This window comes from Asparagus officinalis, chromosome 8, assembly GCF_001876935.1.
Source record: "Asparagus officinalis chromosome 8, Aspof.V1, whole genome shotgun sequence".
NCBI lineage: Eukaryota > Viridiplantae > Streptophyta > Magnoliopsida > Asparagales > Asparagaceae > Asparagus > Asparagus officinalis.
Window position 1 is genome coordinate 15,492,852 of NC_033801.1, and position 9,173 is coordinate 15,502,024.

The window sequence follows — 9,173 nt, forward strand, 5'->3', positions numbered from 1 at the left end:
GAACGCATCGCGTGCACCAGAATAGTAGGCACATTTTGTACTAATCCCCACTCCTTATCTAAAGGTGCTCATTAGAACTGATAATGGTAATCATTTAAAAAAATGTTCGCTCCACCGCCAAAGAGTCCAAATCCATTCATCACCCACTAGCTTTCCCAATTTTAACCCAGTCACCCTCCACCACCACCACCACCACCATAGCTTACCCAATTCTTTTTATTTCTATTTTTTTAAATTACAAAAACCTCCCACTAAAACTCACTACAGCAGAAGCAAAAAAAAAAAAAAAATCTACCCAACTTCGAAGAAATATCGGCTTTCGTAAAGAAAAAAGAAGCGCGCGTGTGACACTAGAGGCTGAATCTGCACCGTCCATTCCCAGACCGATCGCTCTCCCATCCCCTCCCCTCCCGCCGACGACCCCGCGCGCACCCCGCGCGATACAAAACACCCAGCAGGTGTGGGCCCCCACCCCATTCACACCGTTCACGTGCCACCGGTAACACTCTCAAGGTTAACGGGCCCCACCCACCACGCCGAACTAAAACACAGTATTTACAAAAACCACAGCATTTATAGCCAATTAGTTAAACAAAAAAGGGCAAAAAATGAGAATTATAATTTTGTCACAAGGGTACTTTCACAAATTTTCCCACCGGCGGCTAAACCTTCAGGATTGAGGTCGATGACGACGTCGACGAAGTTCGCCGAATTTTTCTACTGCCACTTCGACTCGCCGAATTTTTCACAGAGTTCGTATTATTCGCGAACCTGCTCGAATTACTCCTCAATTTCTTCCTCTCAATATCCTCCTTGGCCTTCCCCTCCTCCGCCTTGCTCCTCACCGCCGCCACTTGCACCGGCAGCACGCAGTTGCACAAAAACCCTTCATTCCCCAAATATTACAAGAAAAACCCTCAAAACTCCATTCTTTTTTAAAAAATCAGATCCAGATCTAAATCACGAAACTCACCGATCTTAGCGAGGCGATTCACCCATCTCGGGATCTGATTACTCGTCAATCGAATGCACGCCTCGTTGCAGAAGTGGTTGCAGTTCTTCGAGATCAAATTGTAAGTGTTCCCAGTGTACTCCTCAGCGAGCTCCTCCATCACGAAGTTCGACCTCTCTCGCCAAGATCGGTTCTTCCCGATCAAAATCGACTGCGAAATGCGAACGCCCTGTGCACTGCGCAGGACTCTCCGCCTCGAAAATCCCCGTGTCCAGATCGGGGGCCCCGTAGCCGTACTCACTCCATGAACTGCACCAAAACCCTAATCCCGATAACAAACTCTAGAAATTTGACGAGAGAGAGAGAGATAGAGAAGAGACGTAGAGAGAGGAATCCGTTACTTGGACGCCGAGTGTACACGCCGATGCCGAGCCAGTACGCGTACCCGTTGATCGGAGTGAGATCGTATACGTTGAGGTATACGGGTACGGATCCGGTCTTTCGCTTGCTGGAGAAAGCTTTGATGAACATTTTGGGAAGAAAATGGAGGAAAAAGGGGGAGATGTGAGGGAGGAGGCTGGGTATTTATGGAACAGGGAAAGTTTTCTCTCTCTAGAATTTGGTGAATGAGTTTCCTCTCTCTAGAGGTTATTGGATCTGGAGTAAATTCTTGTTTTCTTCTTCTGGGGTTTCTCCTTGTTCCATTCTTTGGATTCATCTATGGTCGGTAGGTTTATTTATTTATAGAGAGGGAATGTTTTTGAGATTAGAGTAAAGTTTTTACCCCCATGCTTTTTAAAAATATATGCTTTGTCGCGAATAATAGTTTGTGAACGTAATTTTATGTTAATTAATTAAGGATTAGAATGATGAGGGGGACAGCAATGGGTTTTGTTATTTGAGTTCCGTTGTGGATATAAATTCCCGTTTTGTGCGGAAGAAACATGGGAACCGTTACAACGGGACTGAAGTTTGACTGAAGAGCAGGTGTGGGCACTGGGCCATGTCAGGCTTGTCAGCCCACCAGCCCGCTCGACTCCCATCAGCGCGGGACGGGTCCGATTTGGCCCGCTACATTAGCTGGGTCGGCTCAAGTCAATTGTGAGCTAACAACTCGTTCGGCCCACGAGGCCTAGCGAGCGGGTGAAGCCCACATATGAGCGGGATGGCTCGCTTGTCCCGACCCGTGGAGTCGCATTTAGTTGGTAGTAGTATCTTTGTTTCTTTAAAGTTTATTGTAATTTCTTTTATTCTTGTATTTTTTTAACTAGTGGAATAATATTATACTATTCATTGATGTAAAACTTGCTCTGAACTGTATTAAATCTCTGTGTTTGTGATGGTTTTCTCTATAATTGTATGCAAATATATAATTTTACTTAATAAAATTATTTTTTCAGTATTTGTAATCACGTCATTGTTAGTTTGCTATTTTCATATAATTCTTAAGTGTTTAACAATATTGAAAAAACCCTATTAAAAACAATTAAATATTAAAAAATAACAAAAATAATAATTAAGTTGACCAAACGGGCCGACTCGTGTCATGGCCCGTCCCGCACAATAGTGAGAAAACCTATTAAAAACAATTAAATATTTACATTTGAAATATTATAATGAGGTTTTCAACAATATATAAAGGTGTGTTCGGTAGCCACACTAAAATTAGGCCAGGACTGATCCTTGTTCTGTTTTAAACTACATCAATTTTGATTTGATACGGGGAGGTGGTTGGAGACAAACTAGTGTGAAGGTCAAATGCCAATGTTGACCTAGTTTTACCCGACCACTCTTTCTCTAGTATGAATTGGGATCAAACCGGTGCACATTTTGAGGGATTGCCAAACATGCCATAGAGATCACGGATGATCACCTCCGGCCATTGTCCATCGGTTGCCTTCAACCAAAGTTCTAGAGATCACCGATGAGTGCCTCCAGCCATTGTCCATCGTCCACTGGTTATAAACAAAGATTGATTCAACATAATTTAATTTATATTTATATGATAAAAGCGAAATATATTAAAAAAACTCCAGTTATGGTTCATAAGGGTCAGAGTATAAAAGCATGTCCTTTTATTTTCATTATATCCTCAAAATTTTGGTGTAATGAAAGAGCTCTTTGATATAATATTAGAGTAATCCAAGTTTAATTCTCTCGCCAACAATGACTTCCAGGGGTTTGGTGCAATGACATGGCCTTTGACAAATAAAAAGGTGCTTAAGTCCATAAAAAGGTGCTTAAGATTGGGACCTATGGTATCCTAATTGTATCTTAATTGAAGTTACTCTTCCTTTATATTATCCTAATATCACTCTAAAGCTTTGATGAGAAATGGGACTAGAAAGGCAAGTGGCAAACACTATTAGATCGGGCAAAAGAGATTTGATTATTAATAGATACACGAATCTCCCTAGTAATTAATTTCTTTTGCCTTATCGGCTGCTCAAGCTTATGGTCTCAAATTTTTTTTTCATTTTTTTCATTTTTTTTGCCTCCTGTGCATCAGTGCACGTGATGAAAATTGATAAGCTTGCAGCTGTCTCATTTGTGAGCTGACGAAATCTAATTCCCCCTCGTGAAGTTGCAGTTGTATTCTCTTCTAACTTTGCATCATTCTAACTTCTAAGGATCAATTCCTTCATGTTTGTCTTATGCTACTTGCTAATCTTAGGATTGATCAACAAATTAAGAACTTCTAATTCAAAATTTGATGTTCCCTTCTTCTCTATGATGAGCCGGTCTGATCAAAGGCCAAAGTATTGATGATGAAGTAAAGTACACGCAAAGAGAAAGTGGGAGGATTCTAAGTATCTAAAGACTAAATCTGCAAATTTTCACTTCTTGACCTAAAGAAGGAGAATGATGCCCCCTAAAATTAATAGCTAGATTAGGACTAATAACGTATTTCTTTTCCTTTTGTATAAGAGTTGTACTTTCCATACATGCTTGCTATCTATCTACAAAAGTTAATGATTATAAGAAATTGACGAATTATGTTGGCTAGTCCATGAGTCACGAGAACTTAAAAGTGGATATGGAAAAGTTAATTTTAGCATCATCACTATTCTCTCTAATTTTAGTAGCATTACTATTCACTAGTGATGTAGAACACTTAGCAGACATGTTTATGTCAAAGTGGGACAGTCGCAAGCCCAAATGCTGGCCTGGTCGAAGAAAATAACTTGTTTCGAAGAAACGGCCGTAACTTTCAAACCATACGTCGGAATTGGACGAATTATATATGAAAATCGACTATCTCGACGAGACGGAGCCATCCAAACCGACCCCTCCGGGTTTGGTTTGCATTCTCAGTTTCGCCAAATTCCTTACGGTTTGAGAGATATTTGTATTTTTATCCGTTTTTACTATTTTTAGTAATATTTTAGGAGTCTGTTTTGTTTAGGAAACAAATCGGATTTGATCTCAGTTTTGACCGGAGGACTTTCCTAATCATAAGGAGTCTTTTTAGGAGTTTTAATGTTTTAGGAATTCTTTACCATTTTTGGTAAGTTGAGAGTCCTTGTAGGAATTAGAGTCCTTGTAGGAGTTTTGTTTTTTTTCTATTTAAGAAGAGTCTTGTAAGCCCTAGAGGCATAACTTTTCATCAATAAAATTTCTCTTTTTCAATATTTTCTTCGTGGATTCGAAGATCGTTCTTTGTGGATTCAGAAAACACCCTTGGTGGATTCCGAGGTTATCACTTCCGCGCTGCATCAACTAGTCTATCTATCCATGTAGTTCATAAAAGGGTAAATTATAGGTAAATTACATCAAACCCCAAAGAACATTCAACATTTTAGAGTAAACCCCAATAACTTTCAAAATCACACTAAACCCTCAAAATTTTTTTGCAGAAAACACACCAAAGTTAACATAGTTACATCTAACATGTCACATGCAACTCTTTCGACTTAAAAAAGAACAATAACCCTTAAATTATTGAGAACCCCTTTATGAGGTTTATTATATTTCAGCCCACAAAGTAGAAGTCTCTCGTCTTTTGTCATTTATTCTCCTTTGCTCACTCCCAAGTTACGGTCCTAATATCTATTTTTTTGCTGTAAGTGTCCTTCAAAATATCATTTAATGTTATTTTTAATTCTAATTTATGGGGGTTATCTGCAAAAAGCAAAAACTTATTGGAGGATTTCTGCAATTCTAAAAGTTTTTGGGGGTGTTTAGTATAGTTTTGAATGCTATAGGGGGTTTACTACAAAATGATGAAAGTTCTTTGCGTTTATGTAATTTACCCTTCAAAAAATATTAGTGTTAATTACATTCAAATTGCATCAAAACCATTTGAAGTAATTCACAAACATAATATAATTAAGAAGAAGATCATCCGATCTTTTCTTTATATATAATGAGAAATTGGTAGTACTTCTAAATGCATAAAACAACGATACCTGAGTGCACAAAGCAATATCACGTGCCATATGTTATATTTAATATTAAATTAGCATTATATTATGATATGATTTGTTTTCTATCCATAATTAGAATTCTCATCAAATTAAATCGATTTGAATTAAATAGTTCTAATTATAGTAAAAAATGGTAATCATAATTAAATCATAACCATCCATAATTAACAAAAATCTAATAATCACATTTTCCACTTCTCTTCTCTTTTATATATAACAGAGCGTAAGGGTATGGTTTACAATTAACTTTATATTTTAAAAAAATTGCTACATGGCCGTGCTTAAATTTTAAAATGATAATTTCCACTGAACCTCCAATCAGTTTAATTGCTTGACACTAAGCCCCCGTAAGTTTTCAAACCCTCAACAAGTTTTGAGATTTCATAAAACCACTAAAATATTTTGAGGTTTTTACACTTAATTCTGTGAAGGCATTATCCATAATTTTGCACCAAGAAGCATCATCCCTCAAGGCTAATATCTACCCCTCAAATCATTCCTATTTGCAAGTTAACTTATGAAATTATAAATAACTTCTAAAAAATATAAAAAATTATAAATAGCGGTCTAAAAAATATGAAACTACAAACAACCCATTGAAAAAAAAAAATACAAGAAGGCCCTTTAAATTCCAAAAATTATAGCTATTGAAAATTTTAAAAATTTTAAAAATTTCAAAACTAAAAAACTTATGGGTGCTTTTTTTCCATAGTTTATTAGAGGAATTTTGATCATTTGACCACACATTAACTAACAATGTTAATTTGGAGGGTACGGTAAGTGTTAGCTTTAAAATATATTTCAACCATCCATAATCAATGGTTAGCATTAAAACTAGTGGTCCCTCCGCTACTTTTTTATAGTTGGGAGGATCCAAATTCTTTCATGTTAGCCTCAATACTAACATATGTACATGACAAAACTTGAGTGCTTTTATTTTGTTTCTTAAACTCTTACTAAAGAAACATTGAGGTATAATACTCCTCATTTCACTAACAAAATAAAAAGAGTCATCCAAAACTCTAAAAATTTTGTGCTTGTCATGTGTCCACGATGCAGCGGTGAAGGGAAAAAATGGAGTTTACAAAGAGGAGTTTGAGACCAATGAAGTTTTATCTCTCCATAATTAAAAGAGTCTGTACCATGACTCTTAGCACAAATTAAATATTAAATGTAATCCATTAGAACCAAAAAGACAAATCATGGAACGTATAGCTATACAATTGAGCATGCATTTGGATTCTCATCGCTAAACATATCAAAGTTTATCACCGGGTGTTTATTTAAAATGTCAATTATATTACTAACATGGTCATGATCTACATCATGCAAGGTGAAATTTTTTGGCGTCAAGTTCATTTGGTTTGCTTCCTGTTCATCTTCATCGCCAATATTTTCTATGATTTCTGCTCTCTTTCCAGTCTTTTTCTTGAGTTTTTTCAAGATTTTTGCCGGATCGATTTGCCCGGTCACCGTAGCTCTGTGCAATTCCATGTCTGTTTTCACTTCTTTAACGCCTAAAGGAAATTCAGTCACATCATCTTATGTCAACATAATACGTTGGAAAAAAATTATATAGAAATACAGAATATCTTATAACGGAAAAAAAAAGAAGAAGTAAATATGGCTGCTATTGGAAATTTAATTGAACAATCAGTTATATAAAGGCTGAACATGCACATGGTATATGATTTAAAAAAGATTTATGCACATGCATGTGAATAAAAGATAACACGTGAATATTAATTAGCATGGTTTATTTCATGAATGTACATCTTGATTCAAGTCTAGAATATTTTGTGTTTCTCTTGCCAATTTGTTGTTGAAAAAATCCCAGATGTACGTTCATAATATTGTGTATACCTCTATATTTGCGAAGGGTGTTGAAGACGGACCTTTCACAAGCCTCACAATGCATGAACACTTTGAGCTCTATTACCGTCATCTACAAATAAAGGACAATAGCAATAGTTCAGTATAAAAGAAACGGTTTTTTCATATAAACCCCCTCGAAATAGGATAATTCTGCATGAACCATTATTCAAACTTCAAGTTATATATATATAGACCATCTTGAAAATAGGTTTGTGTTCAATCAACCACCTCTTATTTAAATTTTCACTAAAAAACTAAAAAAAAACTTTTAAAAATTCACGTTTAAGGTATCTGATGACATTATCCTAACTAGACCTAAATATAAACAAAATGAGTTATGTGTCTTGAACTAGTTCAAAGGGTATTTTTGAATTTTTAGTGAAAATTTTGATTGAGATGTGATTGATTGCAACATAAAGTCACTTTAAAGATAGTTTCTATATAGGAATTGCAAGTGACTCGGACTGCTGGGAGGTTACACTATGGCTCCCAAAGTTAAGTGGCTCCTATAAAATTACCCTATTTTAAAAACCTAAAAGAAAACAGAACGCCAAGGAATTTCATAGAATAATACCAAGGAACACCCGCTTACCGGAAATCATTTCTTTTCTTCAGCCATTCCTACTTCAATGTAGGATTATAAAATTTAAATAACTACGAAAATAATGAATAGTTATTTACCAAATATTAATCAAGATATAATTTTTGATGCTGAATTTTGTGCACAGGAAGTACAGTACAGTAAAGGGGTGATATTGGTCTAGTTGTTTATTGGTCTAGTTGTTTAGTAAGATGAAAACCTATACTTTACATTAATGATTATAATTGAATACAGATGAGCATCACTACAATTATGCAACTTCCGTTAATTTTTTGCCGTGTGTAATGTGTGACATATATGGTCTATTTTTAAGTAAAATCCAAGCAGCTGCAACATAAAATGACTATCACATAAGAAAATTCCTTTTCTGATTAAAATTAATTATTTGAGTTTCCTACAACTGAAACCATTGAGACGGGATATTTAATGATAAAAACGAAAGTTTGGATTACGATCGGTCTCAAACATACAAGGCATTCACTGAAATATCAAGTTTCGTGAAAAGGAAATAAAGGGGAGGTGTTATTTAATTATAAGATTCTCAGATTAGTTGTGTTTTTTTCCCTCTCTAATAGACAGACTAAATTCAAAAGTAAACCTGAAAACGCCTGGTAAATATTCAAAATGAGCTTATAAATTCTGAATTCTGATAATACTATGCTTGTTCAAGTACATGGAACTTACAACATTTGGAAACCTAGAATTTCAAATTTAGAGATCTAATAATTAATTAGGCTTAGTTTAAAGGCCATATAATTGTATACAATCAGCAACCCTTTATAAACTTTCAAACAGTAGGATCATACATGTCAACCCTAATATTTATAGAGAAAATTTAGGTAAACTCTTAATAAAATTTCTTGAGTCCACAAACACCATGAAAGAATAATGACATGCATAAATATTTATCGTGAAAGATTAAATATTTTTTTTAAGAAAAAGGATGGGGATTCAAATAACCAGCCACCACCAAAGTTTAACTAATGAAACCTTTCTAGTTGCAAATTGTCAATATCTAAACCAAACACCAAAATTCCATCAGACGATAAAAATTTGTACAATTCCAACACCAGATTTCAATGTTGAAAAGCGAAAAAAAGGAAAAAAAGAGAAGGAGGAAAGAAAACCGAGCTAAAAATTATAATGTAAAAAAAAATACTTACATTTGAAATTCAATTTCAATTAAGCTCCCTTCTTTCTACTTTATCCTTGGCGACCTCATTTGCAGAACATGAATAAAAAAACGAGAAAAACACTCAAATAACAAAAATAGAGAGAACCAACGAAAAAACTCACCGGCTAGGAGCCAATTCGGGAC

General features: G+C 35.4%; 1 long non-coding RNA gene and 1 pseudogene across 1 annotated transcript; both read right to left on the reverse strand.

Moving 5' to 3' along the window:
• LOC109820914 lies at positions 203–1,975 on the reverse strand (annotated as a pseudogene).
• Positions 6,563–9,086, reverse strand: LOC109851417. The gene is made up of 3 exons (XR_002249805.1): positions 9,019–9,086; positions 7,243–7,324; positions 6,563–6,896 (listed from the first exon to the last, which is right to left on the reverse strand). It is a non-coding gene; the product is annotated as an uncharacterized LOC109851417 (long non-coding RNA).